The sequence below is a fragment of the Brienomyrus brachyistius genome, chromosome 8 (genome assembly GCF_023856365.1).
Source record: "Brienomyrus brachyistius isolate T26 chromosome 8, BBRACH_0.4, whole genome shotgun sequence".
Classification (NCBI taxonomy): domain Eukaryota; kingdom Metazoa; phylum Chordata; class Actinopteri; order Osteoglossiformes; family Mormyridae; genus Brienomyrus; species Brienomyrus brachyistius.
The window spans coordinates 20,499,586-20,522,800 of NC_064540.1; positions in this window are offsets into that span (position 1 = coordinate 20,499,586).

The following is a 23,215-nucleotide window of genomic DNA, read 5'->3' on the forward strand; positions in this document are numbered from 1 at the left end:
GGTGCCACTGTAATGCGATACTCTCAGATGGGGGGGGGGGGTTGCATCCCACTCCTATTTCTCTGTGTGTGAAGTCTGCATGCTTTGCTTCTTTTGTGTGGTTTCCCTCTGTGCGCTCCAAGTCCCTTCCTCAGTCCATAGGTATGTGGTTCGATGAAATGAGAGTGAATACGAAAGTTCAAACAAGGAGACCTAATGAATGCAAGCACATCCAATCACATCGGCCAAGGTTTTATATAAAGAGTAAGTCTAATCCACTTCTTTGCCATTACAGCTATTCGGTTCTCCCGCCTCCTCCCCTCCACCACCTTCGGCTCCCCATCATGGTCCGGCTTTGGCTCCTTCACCTCACGTCTGGCCGCCTAACCAGATCTTCAGAGTCGATGGAACCAACAACCAAGAGACTGGCTTCGCCAAATTTAATCAACTTGTTTAATCAAATAAACACTCGTGTCAACTATCTGTTGAGGTCTCTTTGCTTGAACAGTGTCTCCGATTTACCCATAGAATGTAGGTATGTGTCCTGCAATGGTCTAACTTCCCCCCCATCCATTGTTTTGTGTCCTGTATTTGCTGGGATAGCTGTCATTAAAATGTGCTACTTCAAGATGCAGTGGAGGGAGAGATAGGAACATTAATCCATGAGCTGCATCTAGGTGGTGAAGCTCCCCAATGCCCCTCTTCCCATCTTGCTTTTGGGGGAAGAGCAGACGGTGACAGGTACTTGACACTTGTCCGGAGGCAGTTTGCAAGCTTCGGGCTGCCTTTACCAATTAGGTTCCCAGAAAGATTTGGGTTACCGAGACACAGTGTAGTTTCACCATCTACTTACCACCAGTTAAGCTAACTATTGATGTGTTTAATATTTGAGAGTCGTAGGATATAATTATAACCATCCTGAAGCTATACTTTGTGAAATACTGCTTTCTGCTTTCACCGTGGCTTTTATGTTTGCTCCCACTGAATAACGGTGAATACAGCTCAAATTCTGTTAAAAAAGGGGGGAGGAGGTCATTGAATCATCCTCAGAATCCGGGTCAGCCACAATCTAATATCTGCAAAATACCTCCCGTTTATGTACAGAAACCAGTTTCCCCAGAGTTTCTGCAATAACATTTCTTACGTGTTTTTATTTGTTATTTTCCTACTGGTCCAGAATTTCAGAGACCAAGAAAAAAGACACGTAGAGAAATGAGGGGAGAACCCATTAATGTAGCTAGGTTGATGTTCCAAAATCTGCTCCATCTGTCATTAACAGAAATGCACAATCTTCATCAGGGCCAGCTCTTCTGATCGGCTGCCAGAAACCTCCCCTCCATCAGCCTTGTGAATCTGTGAACTGGTGACATACTGTGTAAAAAACCCTCTCGTTACTGTAAGGAAAGCAGGCTGGCACTTTTAACTCGGGGATTTTCTGCTTCGGCGGCACCCAGTCCCGAAAGCCGACACGGCAGACCTGGAGGCCCACCAGGCTCTGAATTCTAAAGAACGCTGAGTGTATTCCCAAGAACTGAACAGTGGGATGATTCAAAATATGCTCTCGGCTACAGATTAGTTCAAGTGACAACACCAAGGTGTGTGCGGTAATGCGGATTCCGTTCCTGTAGGATTTTGACAGGCTTTGACTTTGTCACCAGATATAATTGGAACGGTACCCTTGACTGTATTTTTTGTTTTAAATTAATATCACCAGTTCTTACAGATCTATCCAATTATGTTTGATGTTCTGAGAAGTGTCATTCTTGGCATGACTGCTCACAGGAGCAAACAGAAGTAAATTTATTTGCCGAAGATTCTTCAGGCATTTACCCAGGACAGCAGCATAAATATTTCCCGGGCTGCATTTTCTATATTAAATAATTCAATAGGTTGCGCATCAATAATGAAAATATCCCGGCGACTCGGTAAATAACAATGTAAATGTCATGTTCCCTGCTTGTGCAGTCGTCCATTTTTATGGCGGGGGGCACTGGGAGAGAGCGACTCTGTCTGAGAGAGGTCTGCTGAGGAGACGGGCTGGGGGGGTCAGCAGGAGGTTGGGGGGAGTAGGAGTAACGAGCAACTTGTGAAGCGACTGTCGCTGCAGCCCCAAGGAGTGAGGCAAATGACATTTATTAATCCACCCCTCTCTTGGTTGGTGTACTTCATACGTCATGAGCCCTTGTCCCCCCAGAGTGGCGTGTTTGTTCCTCGCAACACCACGGGTAGCTCCATGGAGATGTCCTGAAGCTCATATGTCCAGAATTGTGTTACAACATTTTTTTTTTTTTTTTTGGGGGGGGGGGGGGGGGGATAAACAGTGGTGCCTGCAGAAAATTTTGATTGGGCTGGCCATCGGGGGCCTGTTATATTTATGGGGGTAGCACCACTGTACTCTGTCTCTTCTATGTTCCCCGCTGTTTTTGCTCTTGTTATTTTCACATGATGTGGCCACAGGGGTATCTACATACTTGCTAGCGGCAGCCATGGCCAACTCTAGCCACCTCTTAGATCCACCCCCAGAGAAAAAGACCCATCATTCATTGCCTGAGATCTTCCCAGTGTAACCAGGGCTTACTTTCGGTTGACGTCTGTTCTGTGTTGATGGCTTTCATGGGAGGTTGTGACCAAGCCTCTTCCTGAACCTTACCTTGAGACCAGCAGTACCCTGGTAAAATCCTGGGAGACAAATGACCCTTCTGGCATGATTCATACACCTGACGGATATGTCCAAGGTTACACCTGGCCTTTTACGGAAAAGAAATCAGTCTTTCTAAAGATCTAGCTGGGGTCGCTTTCCAGGTTGACGTAACCGATAATGATGGATGATAACAGACATATTTATCCAAAGCTGACTTGCATGAGATAATGGTTTAACATTTTTCTGTGGTGATTTAAGTACCTTAATAATTTAAAAGCAACCCCCCTCCCTCCAAAACTGTGAATTTCTCAATCATGAGGGTAGCACCAGCTGCTGAGGTTAACCTATTCTGAAGCTAGAGTCAGCCCACCTTAGGTCGCTTAATGTTTCTGCAAGTCCACTTGCATATAATTACCCTCAGAAATCCTCAGCCTGAGTTTCGTCTGCAGTCTGTCTACAGTTGTAATAAGAGAACTGTGGGAACTTTGGGCAGTAACCTGCCCAACACCTGTCCAACACACGCACACACACACACACACAAAAACACACACACACATGTATTCATATCTGAAAAAATTGATAAAAAAAACAACAGGTTTGGTCCCACAATGTAATGTATACCTGGACCACACACACACACACACCCATGAACTTGCATACCTGTCTTTCCTACGATACACACATTTTCACAGATTCATATACACAGGCACAAACTGTGCCAGATTCAACCTGCTGTCACTGGGTGTTCCACTCATTGTTGCTCCCGTTTGTTGTCTCTGTGACCGATGGAAAGACAGCTTTTCATTCACCCGCTCACATGATGCCCTGACAGAAAGACAGTCACAGATTTGAAGCGGATCTGTTATAATGATGGCAGTAACAAGGGACTGAAGGCAGATCCATCTCAGCCCAGCAGCCGGTGGAGGTTATAAACCTCTGTCAGGGAATATCAGGACCTTACAGTAGATGCATTTCCATGTACCTCTGTCCTACTACATCTCAGGGTTTGTTTTCATTTGATTGATTACTTAGAAATATGTAGAATATAAGTTAAATGGATTTGTTGCACCAACTATAACTATTACCCAGTTCATTCATTCATTAATTCATTCATTCATTAATTCATTCATGCATTCACTCATCACTCAGTCGCCCATTTAGAACAACAGTGACTTCTATCCTGTACTGCCTCCATTCACTCAGTCATTCATTAAAACCTTCAATAACCTTTATCTCGTACTGTCAAAATCACTCAGTCATCCTTGCAGACATGGCTGTCAGAAATTTCACCACAGTTATCAATTTCCCAGCCGTGCAAAGTTTGATATTTCACGCACCGCTCTGCTCACAAAGATCACATTATCTGCATAACGGGGGCTGGCTGTGGGGAAGCTCTGCTTGAAACTGAAATTCTTACCAACAGATTTTTTTTTCTTCAGTTTTTGCTGACCAGCAACTGCAACTCAGCAGGCCCCGCAGAATGGGTTCTGGGCCTCCAGCATCTGCTGGAAAGGTGATGCATCGGGTTAATGATGAAGCTGGGCAAACTGGACAGGAGCCAGTAAGTTACCCTCAGATTTCCGGTTTGACCACATGAAAGCAGACAGTTTTCTGGTCTGTGTGTGTGTGTCTGTATGTGTGCATGCATTTGGGGTCCATTACGTTGTGGGGACCATTTTTCCAGTCCCCACAAGGATAACCTGAATTTTATAAAAATCAGTTACTTAAATCAAAAAAAATAAAAATGCCAAAAGACTTGTATTTTGTTTGGTTGCTTATGGTTAACGTTAGGGCTGGGTAGGGGTTAAGGTTGTCATTTTTGGATTTTGGTTTTTCCCATAGAAATGAATGGATGGTCACCACAAAGATATGAGTACAGGTCTATGCGTGTGTGTGTGTGTGTGTGTGTTTGTGAAGCAGCCATATAATCCTTTGCTGGGGCTCGAAAACAGAGTGAGACGTAACTTGTCAAAGACATGAAAGAGGATGGAGAAAATGTCGCCAGGAAATGTGGGAAATAGGCTAATGTGCCGCATAGTGTGCGAGGGGGATTTGGGAGTGCTCAGAATTTACATCTAAATCGGAAGGCCTCTGAAGAGCCTGTGCCCTGTGAAAGACCTGCGTAATTAGCAAAGGGGCCCCGCATGGCATGTGAGAGAGATCTGAGCACGCTCAGAGAAGGCTCTGCTCAGACCTGCCTGATCTGACCACCCGATCAATCATTTGGCATCCGAGAGAGCTGGAGTGATTAAATCCATCGAAACGGTGATTAAGAGACTCACTGCTTTATCTGTTTAATTCCTTTTGAGTTGCTGGCAGTCATATTTTTTTTCCAACACCCAGGTGTTGGGTATTAAATTTAGTTTACCTGTGAAATCCTGCTTCTCAGCAAGATCCTGCTTCTTGGCAAAATCACCCTGGTGACAATGCTGCGTGAACGGAGGAGGAAAGGGATTCTGGGTCTAGACACCGATCGCTCATAATGTCCCTTCGCGGTCGTGTGCCATGCTGACTCTCAGCAAAAGCCTTCCCAAAATGACACCGGCTTGCATGCGGACGTCATGAGAAAGCCAGCGATCGGCGAGATATTCCTCCACGCTGGAGGACAGGCTGATGAGCTGCTGGGATGCTGCTTCACGAGGCCCGACAGATTAGGGGGCCGGAAGCGGAGATGTCAGTTTTGGAACCGGGACGGCAGAAGGGAGAGCCTCTTTGCCTCTGCTCGGGTAGTGCCTTACTGGAACGCATTATCGTGCGATAGGACCCCACGGCTGCTCAGATGAAGATTCAGCTCAGCGGGGGGAGTGGGGTGGGAGGGGGGGATCTACCATCTGTCAGAGCGGAAGCAGAGGAGGGAGATAAGAAACCCATCATGAAGGAGAGACCAGGATGGTTTTGACAACAGCTAATGGGCCTTCTGGGTACCGGGTTTAAAAAAGGAATCCTAAAAATCACACAAACCATATTTTTATACAGTAATGATAGTGACATTTCCCAGAACCCTTTGCTGACATACCATTTTCCAGGTTAATATTTCTGGGGGGAGTTGCCTCCCACCTTCTTATAACCCCTTATAACCCATCCCTCAAGCGAGACTGCTGAAATGTATTTATGCAAATTTTGTCCCAGCCAGTTTGAAAATTGTTGAGATGCTGAAGGCATTTATTATATATATATATATATATATATATATATATATATATTAGATTTAGTTTTGTGTATATGTCACTTCTTGGGTGCCAGGCTGTTTAATGTGGCAGTTCATTATTCTAATTGACCTGCCTCTGAAGAAGAGGGACTGTTTCAAGTACCTTCACCCATTATGTTGATCAGTTTTCTGATTTTTTTGTTCTTGCTTCCCATCCAAAGTCATTTGAAGTCATTTAAAAATTTTCCTCATTTGTACAATTTGCTGTAACAATTAAAGTGTCTTTTCCATATGTGTGACATCAGAAACCCTCCTGGGGGGGGAGGGGTGGGGACCTTCTGACTAAACGAGTCTTTTTAAGGCTGGGCCCCCTCCTGCTGGGATTAAACTGTTTGAGGGTTAATTACAGCAGAGAAAACTAAGAGGCAGAAAAGCCAACGAAATGCAGATAGCATACAACTCAATAAGCCGAATAGTAGACTGGATGTTGGTGGTATATGTATGTTGATATGTGTACTATGTGCCTGCTGCTGTATTTGCTAGGATTTCCCTCTTGGATCAGTAAACCCATTCATTCACCCATTTTCCAGAACTGCTTGTCCTATTCATGGTTGTGGGGGGTCCAGGGCCTGTCTCAGAAGGTATGGGCATAAGGCAGGGATCAACCCAGGAAGGGGATGCCAACCCATTGCAGGGTACACTCACATATCATTCACTCGCATGCACACCTATCTGTAATTTGGTAATTCCAATTAACCTCAGCATGCTTTTGGATTGTGGGGGGCAAACTGGAGTACCCAGAGGGGTCCCCACGATGACACAGGTAGAACATGCCAGTTCCACATGCAGGGAGCCAAGACAGAGACTGGAATACTGACCCCAGAGGTAACAATGCTAACCACCATGGCAACCCCCGTCAGCTAATCTTAATCTCTTAATCTTTAATCTTAATCTTGATGTCCTTACATAGTGTATAAACCTTCCCAACCCCAAATAAAATCCTCAGTGACCCCCCCCCCCCTCAAACTTCTACACAACTGGATTTTTTTTTCCTTTTTGGTCATGTTTAGCTTATCAACCTCATCAACCTACCAGCCTGTGACCGACAAAGCTTAGCAGAACCTGTATGCGCTTCTATGTGTGTCCAGCCTGAACCCGGGAGAGAAACGAAACGCTACAGACGCAGCCTGTACGGCTAGCAGGGTAATGTGTTGGTGTCCTAGCGATGACTGATGGGACAATCTGAGTAATTGCAGTGGATGATTGCTCTTCTTTTAATTCTCAGCTCTTGGCTGTACTTATCAAGCCCCATCAGGAGAACAATTGAGAAGGAACGATTACCATCAAAAGGAGCAGCAAAGGCAAGGCTGCTGTAGGGAGTATTTATGTGATGATTACAGGTAGTGACGACACTATTGGTAAACCTCTGTGATGACTGCTGACAGGCTTCAAGGCTTTGACAACATCATGAGAAGTATGGCTATATTTACGTTACAAGCCTGAACTCTTTTGCTCAGATCAGATTCGCCTATCTTGATGCTTCACGTTCATAATTACAAGTGACCTGTATCCTTTGAAATGGCTCGCATGCACACAGTGATGCGTATTTGCATCATCTGCGTCACCAACAACAAAAAAGGCTCGGCAGCGTGGTGCATCAGAAAACACATGAATTCTGATCTGACCATTTGCATTCATGTCGCAATGCCATGCATCAAGTACGTATCCAATCTAGGACCACATATGAGAAGTGACTCAAATATGATTTGAAAAATGAGATCTGAGTCACATTCAGGCAAAAAAAAAATTCAGGTCTGAGTGAGCCCTTCCTTACTTCCAAGACTCCCTGGAAAGGCCGGATGAAACCACAGACCTGAAATGGCACGAGGCCCCCTTTCAGTCCTAAATATTCATGCTCACACTCTTACATTAGCAGAAGAATCCATTCTGATTCCCTATGATGAAAACAAAATCATTGATAAGAGATGGACCCAGGAACACGAGTGTGCCTTAATCCCCATAAAGTGGGGGTGGAGATAAGGGGAACCTGCTTATTTAAAACCCAAATGATCCACGCAAACTTAGCAGGGGGCTAAAAAATAGCAAGTGTGGCAGCATGAATCTGTACTGAAAGGTTAAATGCAGATTTTTCTCCCAAATTTCAGTTACTGCTGTTTATTGCAACCAAATTGCCGTCTTTTCAAACGTCGGCATTAGCACGCAACGCTCTCGCATACAGAACCGCACGATGGATGAATTTTACTTCAGCTTTCCGGAGGGGCGAGACTGGGACTGCAAATATTTACTGCACATCCTTTGATTGACAGTCAATTTACATGTTGAAGCAAAATAAAAAACATTAAAGGAATAAAATTGTTCACATCTGCGTTTTCTGCAAAATTTCAGTTCTGAGAAATAATTTGCATTTTCAAATCTTGTGCTCTGCGTCTGGTGCCCCAGATTTCCATATTTTACCAAAGACTGTGAGTGCTGAACAGCTCTTGAATTAAATGATTAGCAAGCTGCAGTAGCATTAGACTTCCATAATAACAACATAATATAACAGAATAGCCATACATGTAAAAACCTGCACTTTAAACCTCCTACTTAAACACATTCCCAGACACAACTGCACCATTTCAAACCTATATAAAGTAATTACAGTAACAGTCATACTCTGTACTGACTAACTCTGTATGACCACATGATGAAGAAATAACTGTACAATTAAACAAACCTGATTAAATATGTAACTAATAACCTATTTTACCAAAAAATGTGCTTCAAACTGAGCAAGCAAAGGAGCTGTATAATTTGTGCATGAGTGTTACTACTGTACTAATTGCCTCATTTTAGCTCCTGGTGCTGAAGGTTTTCTCCTACAGGTCATCAGCAAATACTGCAGGGCCCAGTCAACATGTTGTCGCACCTGTTTTTGACAATCTGGTTTCCCAGCATGAGAAGCGAACCAAGGCTTTCATTTTGGGAGTGAAGGCGCTCGATGTTTTCATCCCTGCAGTGCGCGGACTTGGAAAGCTAATTTTTCAAAGCACACCCATTTCTTACGGTCTATACAGAAAACTAATAACGGTACTGCTCTGACCTTTCGAAGAATTAACAGATTTCAGGAGCTCTGACATGCCTCTGTCCAGCCGCCTTGTCCTAAGACTTGCCTGACCTTTTCCGGAGGCTTCCAAGGCCTTGTTATCCATGACCAAGGCACCACACTGTGTCCCTAACCTGACCCAAGTTCAAACCTGTGACAGTAATGAGCTCACAGGCTCATTAAATGTCACTCAATAGTCCCCTGCTATGAATGACATTGACCACTATATGGATTTAATGGTAGTTATATATGAAAATATAACCAACCCATTATAACAGGGCAAACTATAACGACAAGCGACACACTGAAGCGGTCGGCGTAAAGCTTAGCTACCTAACGCATTGTTTTACTCCAGGCCCAACATTCGGATGCCAAGGCCTCCAGATGTTCTTAAACAGCACACCATCTGCTCGCTCGTAAAACACGTCCTACACTCATCCGAACTGTGCTTATCTTCACGGTGTTTAAGAGAATTCGAACAGTGTCAAAATAATAAAAACAATATATCAAAAAAATACATAATAAAGGGTATATTAATAATCATCCAGAGTCACCTGCTCTGCGCCCTATGCTTTTTAGAGTAAACAATAGACTAACCCTGACCTGCAATCTATATGAGCAGAGGAACTGTCAGCTGACACATGATACATAACAATACTACATTTATTTGGCAACCACTTCTTCCAAAGCTCCATAAGACGAGGTGAGGATCAGGGAGCAGTCAGCCAGCATTCCGGGAGCAATCGGGGTTGAGGGCCTCCCTCGGGGGCCCAACGGCGACGTGACTGCAGATCTCTAGCCCACCAGGCTGCACACACACACCTAAACCCTAAAGATCTCAATCTTCGGTTTTTTTTTATAGTAAGTTTTTTTTTCTTCTGTCTGACTTTTTGTTAACGCTTTACTTTATGGGGCACAAATAATACAGTATTATACTATTATTTATATATTACTACTTATATTTTGTATCATTAATTAATCACGATCCAACCATTATCCCAAGCAACTTCCATATTTGTTACTATATCTATTAATTCAGTAAATCTTTGTGAACTACTGAAGAAACAAGTAAAGAATAACACAAAGAAAAACACTGATCCCGTTTGCTCATCGCCGATGAACCGAGACGCATGTTTTATCTCAAGTAGCAACTAAATTTGCTCACGATTTGCTCATGATTTGTACTTCAGTAGTAACTGAGTTATTATTAAGAATTTGTGCCCCGTAAGGTAAAGTGTTTTTTTCTTTTTTAAATCTCCACCAATCCAAACTCTTTCTGTTTCCACATGCGGGGGGGGGCACCTCTGTCAAACTTCAAGGTCCCTTAAGGAGGACCTTGAGTCATGAGGACGTGGACAGGGTCGTTTAAGATGCTCTCCAGATATGCACTCTCTTCAAAACGAAATGTCAATACGCATATTATATTTAAAAAATTGATAAATATTCATGACTTGGCAAACTGTGTTGCTCTTGTGGCACATCACTTTTAAAAAATATGGTAATTAGTGAAGTTGGTCCTAAAAACTCCTGCAGAAGCAGGGTAAGTAGTCAAAATGTGTCTCTCATTAACTTATTGCTTAATCATCAGAAATTAGACGAACGTTCTAATTACAGGAACACGCAACTGAACGGTGATGATTACATCGATGATGGGCAGCTGCTCAGTCTTAAAGCTTATAAAAAGAGGATTTATAACAGTTTTCTGGATGGATATCTTACATGATGATGGGGTAAGAGGAATTTTCTAAGTGTATCTGTCATTTTTTGGCAAGCTCAGCATCTGAGTGTCATTATAATTTCGGGTGATGGATGCACTTAGGCACATTGGTAGCTCCAAATTGCCCATAGTGGGTGATTATATGAGTGTGTGCCCTGTGATAGACTGGAATCCCATCCATTGTGTCCCCAGCCTTATACCATAGGCTATCTGGGATAGACTCCAGACTACCTGCAAACCTGCATTGTATAAGCATAGAATATGGACAGATGGATGGATGAATGGATGGATGGATCCAGGGATGAAACTACAGAATTAGGGCCCCATGAAAATGTATCATTTTGGGTCCCTGTTGCTCCGGGTCCCTTGGAATCACCCCACTTTCCTTCCCTTATAGTGCACCAGGATGGATGGATGGATAGATGAAATATTTTTAGGGAATGGTTTACAACCATCCTCAATGCAGTAAAAAATTGACAAAATTTGCTTACAGTGGCGGTAGTGAAAATGACCCCCTTGGGCAAAGGACCAGATAAATTCTTTGGAAGACTGTCAAAAAATCCCCCCAATCCAGAGCTGTGAGTTTGTCCTCTTCTGGTTTTGACCTTGCCCTCCTATCAAGCTCATTAAAGCATCAGAGATCAATCATTTGTCTCTACTAGACCCTGATCTGTGGGGGGTATGCATTTGGCTGAAGATTCCTCCACCGTACTTCTGCTGTTAAATGCTTATTTCTGGTTTTTGTTCAGTGAGCACCTGACTCTAGGGGAAATCTTAGCGGAAATGATCATACTAGGTCACCACCCTTGGAGCAAAAAAGAAATGGCATTATATCAAAGGAAATTCTGAGTGTTTCTTTAAATTTTCCTCACAGCAGTAGAGGAGATAATGTGACAAACATTATACTACGATAATGTGGAGCAGCTCTCGCCTCTTCTGCTTACTCTGAAGAAAACGAAACCCAGGAGTGTATCTCAGTTATTGCTCTGGGCTCGATCCACCTGGACCCCACATGGTCTTTGGAGTTCCTCTTTCCTGCTGGCATCCTGTTGCATTTGAGAAGCATGACAGGCGATCCTTTCAGTAACAGGATAGGGCCCACGATGACGTTTGTAGCGCCCAATCCCCATATACATGTCGCTGGTCAGCTGGCACATTTATATTAAATGAATCACAGCTTTTGACCTATTTTGCTGGGCATGTGAAGCAGGTCAAGTCTCGCCCAGAGCCACTGAAGCAGGGTCTTTCTTGGGATTTGAAGCAGAAAACTTCAGGTTATGAGGCCACCGTTCCACAGGCTGGTTCTGGATAGCACTGGTAGTTTATAATGCTCCCGATACCGACCGAGCCATGGGGGTAGGCCCTGCGCCAATACTTATAATCCCCCAAGACTTGAGGAACTTTCCTTCTTTTAGAAATAAGCCAAGGGGGGCTTGTATGTTGGATTCCGGCCAGACGGACAGACCAAGGACCTCTGGAGAAGAATACCAAGATGTATCTGCTGCCGTAGGATCTGTATTTCTCATTGATACTCCATCACCACACTCCCCATTGATCAACGCTGTCTCCCGTCTGCTTGTATAGCATCCGTTTACGTCACCCCGTCATGCATCGCCGTGTCCTGCAGAAGGCCTCACTCCCCCCACACTCTACTACCTGATACCTGCCCGCATCTCTCCCTCATAAATGCCCCCCCCCAACACAGATCCATCCATCCATCCATCCATTATCGTAACCGCTTAATCCCTACTGGGGTCGCGGGGGGCCCGGAGCCTATCCCAGCAACAATGGGCGCAGGTGGGAACCAATCCCAGGCGGGCGCCAACACACCACAGAGCCAATATTTTAAGCAATCTTTTTATATTATTTTGCTATTTTAAAACTGTTATTTTTAAATTTCATTGGAAAGTGCTCCAATTACAGTTTGCTGGATACCCAAAAGCGGGGGGACGTCCTGGGACAGTCGAATTAACCCCATCGTGTCAATTTAAGCGTAACCCTAACTCTCTTATGTTTTGGTTTGTGACCTGCCCTTGAGGGATTAAAGAACACAGGTACTGTGAGTACCGCTGACTAACTAATGAATCATCACACTGCATTAGTACACTTCCCCGGTTGTATTTATAATGTTTTCCCTGCCTTCTGCCTTGCATCCAGGGATTCACGTTCCAGGCTCATCATGACCCAGTACTGGAAGGTGAATGGATACCCTGCATTTGATCTGGTTTGGTGGGTGTAAAGCCTCATGGTGGCTCAGTGCTTAGCACTATGAACTAATTCGCCCAAGGTTGAAGCCTTGGGTCCAGTCCCCAGTTGTGTGAATGTGGGGGGTGTGTATGTATAACACTGTAATGACCAAATGTCCCCACAACATGATAAAAACATGTATGTTGATGCTGTGGGGACCGCCTGTATCATGAATTGAAAAACTTGTGCATTATCATCTCTGTCATTCAATAACAAAAATATTTCGGGCGGGGGGGGGTAGGTGCAACCTTCCCAGAGAAAAGGTTGCCCTCCATGGTTTTAAGCTCTTAGTTTTTTGATACCGAGCTCTGGTTTACTTTCATTTGGGAGTCTGTGGTCCAAGACAGGTTGACATCCTCTCAATGACTGTAACCTGTGTTGTGTGTGTGTGTGTGTGTGTGTGTGTGTGTGTGTGTGTGTGTGTGTGTGTATGTGTGTGTGTGTGGATTACGTTTATATTACATCGTGGGGGACCAAATGTCCCCCACGATGCAATAAAAAGCTGTTTTTTTGACATTGAGCATTTTCCAGGTCACCATAAAGATCTGTGAAAGCAATCAAATTAAATAAAATCAAAAAACTAAAAATGCCAAAAGTCTTTATTTTGTTTGGTTACTTATGGTTAAGATTGGGGTTGGGTAGGGATTAAGGGCGTCATGTTGGGATTGCAGTTTTCCCCATAGATATGAATGGAGAGTCCCCATAAAGATATAATTACAAACCTCTATGTGTGTGTGTGTGTGTGTGTGTGTGTCCAGCCATTCAGTGCCCGACGACTCCCGGGTTGGGCTCTGTATTCATAATGACCCTGCAGTCAAGGAAGATGGATATAAGGGAAATGCGTGTAAATGTGTCGTCTTCCCATGAAAAGTGTGACACTCCTATTTTTAGCGTAGAGTCTTTCACTAAAGTGACGTGACTGAGCTGAGATCAGACTCTTCATGGACAAAGTCCCGTTTCAGACAGAGATCAAAAGATTGGGAGATCAAAGTGGGTCCTCGTGCTTCACATGCCAGTCACACGTGCACACACACACACACACACACACACACACACACCATCGTCCTGTAGCTCCTCTGTGTATTGAAGGTCTACCCTGCGGTGCCAGAAGTTTCTGTTTAAATAAAATGCATTTTAAAATATGCCCAGTGCCATTTTTGTACTCTGGGCATAGCCTTGAGAAGCTCGTATTTTGATACATTGAACATTGTGTTTTTACATTACATGAATGTAGATTCTGTTGGCAAAATCAGCTGATTTCATCAGGATTTGCTAGGAATGAGTGTAAATGTATACATTCTGCTATAAGCCAGGGAGGCTGGCTGAACTTCCTGGGATAAGGGTCCATCCCTTAATGATAAACCCATTCATTGGCTTCACCAATAATATAGATTTGGCTTCTTTCCTTTCTCTCAGGACCAGACAGCTTTGTTTTCCTTTGAGGCAAAATGGCTCTCTTTTTTTTGAGTGAATCTGTCTCCCTAGATAAAGTTCACGTTCTCTTCTCTCACCCCGGTGTCACATGGTTTTTTATGTGAGAGTCTTACACATGTATTTAATTTCAACCACGGAAATGCCTATCACCAAGGACAGGCTCGTCAATAATGGATGTGTCCATGAATTACTCATGGGGCTTCGGGGTGCTCTGCGATTCTGCTCTCCTTACGTCATTCACCCTCATGTTTCCTCACACCTTTGCCCCACTCTTTGGGAAAATGCTGCTCCATGCAATAGGAGAAAAGAAGAGAAGACAAACAGCCCCCAGTAATATAACCCAGGACTCTGCAATAGTCCTCTGCTTGATGACCGTGTCGCTCAGTGCTCCCATTTACTCGGGAAGTTCAGAGGAGCATCCGCCTGTCTTAAAGTGAACAACCACCTTCAAGAGTAAAAAACAAGCACAACTAAAATGATACCTGTTATAAAATATGCTAAGAAATTGTGACCAAAGGTTTAATTAATTGCAATACAGTAAAAAAATCTCTGACATACCTGGCACGATCAAGTAACTAGTAACTAAAATATCAGTATAAAAATTAAAAATTCATAATATTAAGTAAAGTGAATTTCCTAATAAAATTGCATGTTAAAAATGAGAAAAAAATACAAATAAAAGCATTGCACACTATATATGTCAGTTCCTTTGCATGCCTGTAGAGCGGCATGCTTTAGTAGACTTTCTGTTTATTCCACCAGTGTTTACTCTTGTGTTCCATCGAATATCTGTCTTGTAACAATAACAAACAGTACAATAACATTAATGTATGTGTATAAAAGGATTAAAGTAAGTGTAAGAAACAATGTAGCGCTTTTCAGGAGTAGCATTCAACCCTTCAGAAAAGTGTTTTCAGCAAGTTTCATGTCTGACATATTTTTCATTAACCTTTGAAGTGTAAGGTCGTCTTTATTTAGCCATTTGAGACTTGGGAGAATGCGACTGGTTTTTATTTTCTGAGTGGGGGTGTGGGGGAGGGCATACACCGAACCATTTACTGAAGCAATTACGTTTTCCTAAGTTTTAGGGATCCTGACCCCCTCAGCAAACATGACTGATTAAAATGCAGCTTGTAATTCGATGACAGAGATTAATTTTTATTGCAATTCCGTGTCCACTAATTAGTGGCTTAATAAAGGGAAGTTTCTACTCAGCATCTCATTTAAATGCCCCTGTCGGAATTTACGGTGTGATCTTCACAACTTCTTTGCTCTTTTAGGAAATGTCAAATGTATGAAAAGATGGCACTAATTAAGTAATTAAGAACTCCGACTAGGGAGGAGAAGAAAAAAATCCCACCAGCACACAGCTCACCGAATGCCGAGCCGAAACTAACAATAACCTCCAACCTCCAGTTTTGTTTGTTTATCCCCATTTCTCATTAGCGCTCACCTTTCACAGCTCCAGCTCTTTATAGTGAATTGATAAACGTTTTTTTAAGGTTTTAATCGCAGCGATTGGTATCACTGAAAATTGCCAGTAAACAAAAAACTAAATAAAACAAAATAAAGTGTAGATCAACTTGAACGTTCACTGGCACTGATGAGGACTTTTGATACTCAGGTGTGTCCTTGAGGAGTCAGTGAGCAGTAATTATTTTGTCCCCATGCCCAAATTCCAGAGGCTTCCCCACTGCGGGGGGGGGGGGGGGGGGGGGGGGGGGGGGTTAGGATGGGCGAGATATGCCTTTAACAAGTCAGCTGTCGGGGACATGCCCACCACCATCGTCAGTGTGGTCTCCATCTGACAGCTTTGTTGTTCTTTGGAGGGAAGCAGGATAGTTCTGGAAAATCATCCACTGTCACTGCTTATACAGTTAGAGCCATGGGTCAGTTTGTGGAAGACAGAACACATATTAAAGCAGTCAAGCCCAAGTCACACACAAAAATACAGCTGCTCCTGCAGCGAGAGATCAACTGTAAAAGGACACCAGGTTCCTCTGCAAAGCTAAGACTTGGATTCATACCTGAAGCCCTGGAGGTGGGGAGCCACAGTGCTTCCTAATGAAGAAGGACTCCAGAGTATTGTGATCTGAGGGCTTAGCTCATGTTCCAACAGAACATTCTAGGACAAACTAAGCTTGCCGCCACTTGTTAAGATTTGATGTGTCCACATATTGACGCTAACAGACATGTATAGAATGCTGAAGGACTTTATAAACATTTTATCTGATTTTATAAACATATTCAGGTCCACAAGAAAGTCAGAGCCAAGTTCCTTACCCTACAGGTCACCCATTTTCACATACTGCTCCTGGCTGTTCCTGGCGCGCACACACACAGTGGAGTAGAACAACATCGTAAATTGGATTTTTAGACCCACAGGAACCGAAAGTATTCACTCCATTTCTTTCATCTCTGGTGTGAAAACGTTTCTGATCATGATCACAAGATTGCTCTCTTTTTTTCCGTCTTTGACCTCAGACTTTGGCGAATTAACGGTTGGCGCGGCGACGCGTGCAGGAAGCCAAATGGTTCCAATTCTCAGCTGCGGGCTTGGGCCGCCCCCGGCGGAGAGCCAAGGTCAGAAGGAGCACGTAGTACTGTGCAGAGTACAGAGCTACACTCGTCTCCCTGTTTCAGTCAGTCTGCGCCTTGTTCCTATTTTCAGACTAACCGTAAAAGTCGGGCGACCTTTAGGAGAAAGAATCTCTAAGGGCCTTTCCACCCCCACTCCCCCACTGTTTTCCAGTCCATGATGGACCCCAATCCTCTCTTCCAAGCGTTCACCCCCTATTCCTCAGCCAACCTCTCCAGCGCCGTTAATCTCCTCCTATCTGAAAAGACAGCACTGTTGTTGTCTGGGGTTATATAAATCCCAGCAGGCCTTTCAGTTTAACCCCGCCTCCCCTCGTGTTTGCAAATCGAAGGCCCCATTGCCCCCTCAGGTGCCCGTGTGCCCAGCTGCTAAGACGTGACCTGCTCTTTGATCCCGGCGTGGCCAGAACGCTGCGGTGACGTCCCACCTGTCTGACACGCGCCGTGACTTTGAAGCTCTCTCAAGATCAATATAGATTAAAGTTAAAAAAAAAAAAACTAAATTAAAGCCCAAAGGTAAAAGAACATTATGACTTGAGAAATCTATCAGTGTCTCCAAGCTGTGGCAACTTGGCACAATGTGTTCAATGAAGAGTGAAGGCGATAAATAATGGACAACAACTTGTTTCATCGACTACTTTTGTTGTTGTTGTTTTTAACTTGGAAGAACTAAATTTAGCTTTTAGATAATTCTGGGAACAGTGGCAGCCTATTAATTTTCCCTTCAAATAAACATATATCAAACCTTTACACAATGAGGGGACATGAATAATGTAGTGTTACATGCTTGCTTAGTTAATTAATTAACCAGTAACTAAGCGTTAGTTACATACTGCTCCTAGGCTTTTTCATCCTTAATCAGTCATGACAGTTCATGTATTCTGTTCAGGCTCTATATAAGTTAACAGTTAACTAGTTAATTAGTTAATAATGATGAGGCAAAAATCTCTTAACTCATTTACTACTCAAGAACAAATCATGAACTAATATAGGTTTCCCCTATATTATAGGGAATCTATCTATTATAAATAGATGAACTGTCATGATTGATTAATGATGAATGTGCTTGGGGTTTATACGCACAAAACCATGTGACACATGGATGGTGGGAAGAAGCAGCGACTCTTTGTAGACAGGAGTGGAGACTGACTGAGCAAAAACAACAGGGAGGAATGAAAACAAAGAAGGAAATGGGGCCTGGTGCAAAGGAGTAAAATTGGGTCTTAATGTATGGGCTTACCACTGTTTTTCATAAAATGATTGAGAGTAACGTAGACCTATATGGCAGTGTTTCTAAACCTAGTCATGAAGGACCCCCAGATAGTCCACATTTTCATCCCTCCCAGCTCGCAGTACCAGGTATTCAGTGTTGAATGAATAGATATTTCATTTCTATATTGCATTTGGAAGTATCTCATTCCTTGAGATAGAGCCTTCCTTGTTTGATTGATGGTCTTTCAGGTTATCATTCAGTCGTTTCCCAGCACTCTGTCGCACCGATGACTGTATATCTTGACAAGATTAACATTATACAGCACAATGCCTATAAACTGGGTGCCATGTGGTCTGAAGTATGAGGCGAATGCATTTCAGTCACTAGTGCGGGATTTTTATAATAGATGTTATACAGCATATGAGAAACGATCTATGGTCAAGATGTAAAAAAGAATCATGGATATTTATTTGGGAACTGAAATGAGAAACAAATGTATGGAATGGAGAAGAGAAGCTTCCCCGTGATGGTTTAGGTGGAATGGGCTTGCAGGATTGTAGAAGTTCTGATGAATTCCAGGTTATTAAAGAGTGTAAATAATACAAAAAAGAAACATCATAAGGAATGAGGACACCAATCTGCTCACCAAACTGTCACCGGACTTTCCTTCCCAAGAATTACACCTTCTCATCATTTGGCCATCCATCCATACATCCATCCATCATCCATCCATCCATCCTCTATAGTACTTATGCGATACAGGGTCACAGTGTACATTTTTTGACCAATCTGAAAAATAACAAAACACAATAGGTTCTCCTTGTCAGATCTCACTCCCGGCAATAATGCATCGGCTGCCATCCCACTGCACACGGAGACACCTTAAGGAACCTTTTTTTTGAGATCCTCAAGCTAATTACTTCAGCGCTTTATTTAAAAAGCTGCAAAAATGACATCCCAATGGAAACGGGAGTATTTATGACAGAATAATTGGATTCATCCATGTATTAAATCAATTGTTAAAATTCTTGTAATAACCGCACAAACGCAAATGAGAATTTAATTTAATGTACAGGATTTACGAGACTTACAGAACTTTGTGGATTATTGTCTGTAAATTGACTTCAGTGTGTGTGAGTGTGAGCACACACAGATACACCTGGCTGGGCTCCATCCCCCCCTCCCTGGTTTTCAGACTCATACCACTGATCTTGTTGTCACCTTATGACATTTGTGCACTGTTCTCCAGCCTCAGTGAGACCCTTCAGATGGGGGCTTTGAGGTTTGGGGGGGGGGGGGGGTCTCCATCCTACCCCAGAAGTGACCTTCACTTTGTATTTATTAATATTCATAAAACATTCATAAACATCCTGTACCTTAACATCCTAACATCCCTTAACAGCTATAATATACATTAATAACAAACATCATATAATAATAACAAACATCATATTTGTATAATCATGTAATGTTTGTTATTAATGTATATTAAAGCTGTCAAGGAATGTTAAGATGAACTTGCAAGCTGCTTATGAATGTTCTATGAATGCATTATGAAGGTGCATCGAATATTCCATGAATTCGTAATGAATGCATTATGAAAGTGTACTTAATATAAAGTGTTACCGTTAATTTGTGTCAAAGACAGGCAATTAATGTGAAAAAACACATAATTATTTGGGTTCGTTTGTAACTGGTGGTTTATGCACATGATTCGTTGGTCCCCTATAATTTAAATGTAACTATCAGACTATCGAAAGCAAATCACGTGAATATACACAATTTTTATCAGCCTATACAGCATGAAGGGCCTGTGCTCTTAAGCTGCAGGAAAACTTTGCATCAGCGTTGATAAGATATGTTTGCATCCCTGTTTTCTGCCACAATCCGAGGACTGCAGCTGTTCTCAGCAGGCAAAGCTAATTAGTGGAAGCACAAAAGGTATATGGACAAGGTCTAGAGGTAAACCTTTACTGTAATATTATAGTAGACTTATATCGGCAACTCAGTTTTGCAACCAAGCCCCTGTGATTGAGTTTGTCAGAAGACCGAAGCAGAGACCTCATTAGAAAGAAATTAGAGCAACTGCAGAATTGGAAAGCATGGGAAGTGAAGACTGGACATTTATTGTTTGACTTTGACTAATGAGTTTTAAAGTGAGTTTTAAAATAATGCTGGTTATGTAACTTTTTTTATCACATTAAAATGTAATTAGCATTCTGTGATGTGCTAAATGCAGTTCTCGCGCTTGGGAAACCATTATGGAGTTCAGCAAAAAAGAAATTTAGGCAGATATCATTTCTGTGGCTAGAGAAAGCTAGTTGTAATGATGTAATGGTGTGTGTGTGTTGGGGGGGGGGGGGGGGGCGTAACTTGCAATTATCTAATAGCTGTATTTTGAAATAATTTATCTGCAGACAGTGATTGCAGTTATATAAGGACTGTAGAAATATTCCAGCCAGAACCAGATTTGCTGACTATTTGTGGCTCTTTGTGCCAGTGGGAACTCTCTGTCATTCTCTGTTCTTTTGCCTTAGGTCAAAGCAGAGCCTGAGGTCACATGATCCCCACACGTTCCACACACTGGGCACATGTAATTATTTATTTTTTTGGTTATATTAAGCATTAGCATATTCAAAGCCTGCTTCTTCCCTCTTCCCAGCATCTTGCTGCTCTTGTCGTGACTGTGATTCAGCTCTGAGGCCCATGGCATGCAGGCTTCCAGCAGGGTGACGACAGTGCTGCTGCATTTCGGCTCTCATCCCTGGCCCTTCTGCCACGCCAGAGTGCTGAAAACGTCTGTCATGCTCACGGCATTGACCCAGGAAGGGATCAAGCCAGAACATGGGAAGAATCTGTTGGGAATTCCACCTCCAACGCCTCCTTTTCTCTGCTTATACCTACTCCGCAGAGGGCAAGGGAGAGTGTGTCAGGGCAACCAGCATTCAAAACCTTGACGCAGCATGGAATTCTGGGAAACCTCTGAAGGGCCCTCATGAGTGTCATTTGGAATGAGTGCTGCCAGGAAGCTGTGGATCCAACTGATTGCAGCAGCCAAAGTGGCCAGCAGACATATTTATTGATCTTTGCCACCTTTCGCTGAAAGGTCTGACAGCTGCTGGGATCAATTTGCCATATTTTGCCAGCTTTTAAGGATTATTTCACCACAGGGATTCCAGCATCATTCAAAAGGGCCAGAATGGAATTGCACTACTTTGCCGTGCAACTCCTCAGCCGCAGTGCCCAGAATAGAGCTTTCAGCATATCGATGGTTTATCGACTATTGTTGGAGGAAAATTCTGAGAAATTTACAATGAAGGAACAACATCTGGCCTTGTTTATAGAGAGTCACAGTGTCATCTAATTTTCCATTGAAAGACGAGGTCAAAGTAGCCGTGGCAATTTCTAACTGATGCAAAGGCTGACTTAGCATGTTTTTTCCATTTTTAAAACGGAATGTTCCAAACTCATATAACATTTAGTTTGTAGATACGCAGGTAGATGGACATGGGTGAATTCAATGGAAGCACAGAAACAAGTTATTTCTCACTCTTGGAAGCAACCGTTCTCTCCACTCTCTACAATAGTCTCTACTAATCAACCCAGAGAACAATAATTTAACAGGGTATAGTAATCAAACCTCATTCTCTGTAACATGGATATGAAATTTACATTGTACAACTAATAATGAATAACAGAATGGATTATCAATTCAATTCTTTTTTTAACTAATAATGTACAAAAATGAATTATCAATTCCATCCTTACTCTAACATACTTAGCTAAAATAACTAGCACCTTGGATATGGACAGTGGTCAATATTTAACCAACATACTCTATATGGCTACTTTAACTGCCTAACAGCAAATATAACAAGAGTTATATGTTTAATATAATAAGAGTTTTGTTTTAATGCTCTAAGGATAGCTGCCGTGACTTGGAAACTCGACCTGCTAATTAGTAAACATGGCGTCTTATGATTGTGGGTAACAAACTGTGTTTCCTTTTGACTCATTAATTCATTCTTGGCCTGTTGTTTCCAGCCCATGGTTGTTAATCTCAACAGTAAGCAAACAGTTAAATGCATCTTTGCATTATGTATGAGACCATCATTTCTCAAGCAAAGGGACAGAGGCTTCAGTAAAAAACACCATTTCAGCACAGAGGCGTATCTTCAGAGCTATTCTAGAGCTATATAAATACACCAAACACAAATAGACAAGGAACAATAGGGTTTTCACGTGTTTCTGTAACATACCTGATGAATATGAAATGATGCTTCCAGCTGTCTGCCCTCGATAGGATAAACAGCCTCCTCTCTTCTGTCATATATACTATACATCCTGGTTGGATCCAATCCTGCACTTGTGGGCTTCCTGTTGACTTCTCTGCACTGACATCTGTCATTAATAAGGCATTTTCAAACACAGCATTGCAACTGACTGGTTGTCGTTTTTTTTTTATTATTATTGAATCATTCTATCATTCTCTATAAGCTCCCGAGGCTGTGAAAATCCCAGAAAGGTGACCATTTCTGAACTGCTAGGACCGCTATGTCTGACACTAATAATCACTGCACATTCAAAAGAACCAAGTTCAAGCATCTTAGCCATTCTGATGCTGAAACAAATGCTAAATGAACCTCTTACGCTTGTCTGTATTCTGTATGTATTCGATTGCCATCGCATGATTCACTGTGTGGGGAAACAGGCTGTTTGCTTTAACAAGCAGATGTGTAGCCAATGAACTGGCCACTGTGTTTATATACATGCAGACACACACACACGCACACACAAAGACACACACACACACACATATATATATATATGCACGCATGCATATCAGATCATGTTGCTTGCCAATTTGTGTCTGTGTTCCACAGGGAGAAACCTTGCTGTGGGTGGATTTTCTGTGAAAAGCCAATGAGCTTCTACCGATTGTTAAGAGTGTCTTGTCCACTCCAGACGTCCACAATCAAAGGAGAAATCAGCAAAGGGGACAGCTTGTTAGGATTTATCGCGCCCTAACCAGTTAGACCCAAAAATACACTTCTAAAAATGAATAATTCAAAGATGAATTGGTTGAGACTTCAATGAAGATCTTGCCTTCGATTAGTTGTGGAACAGTCTTT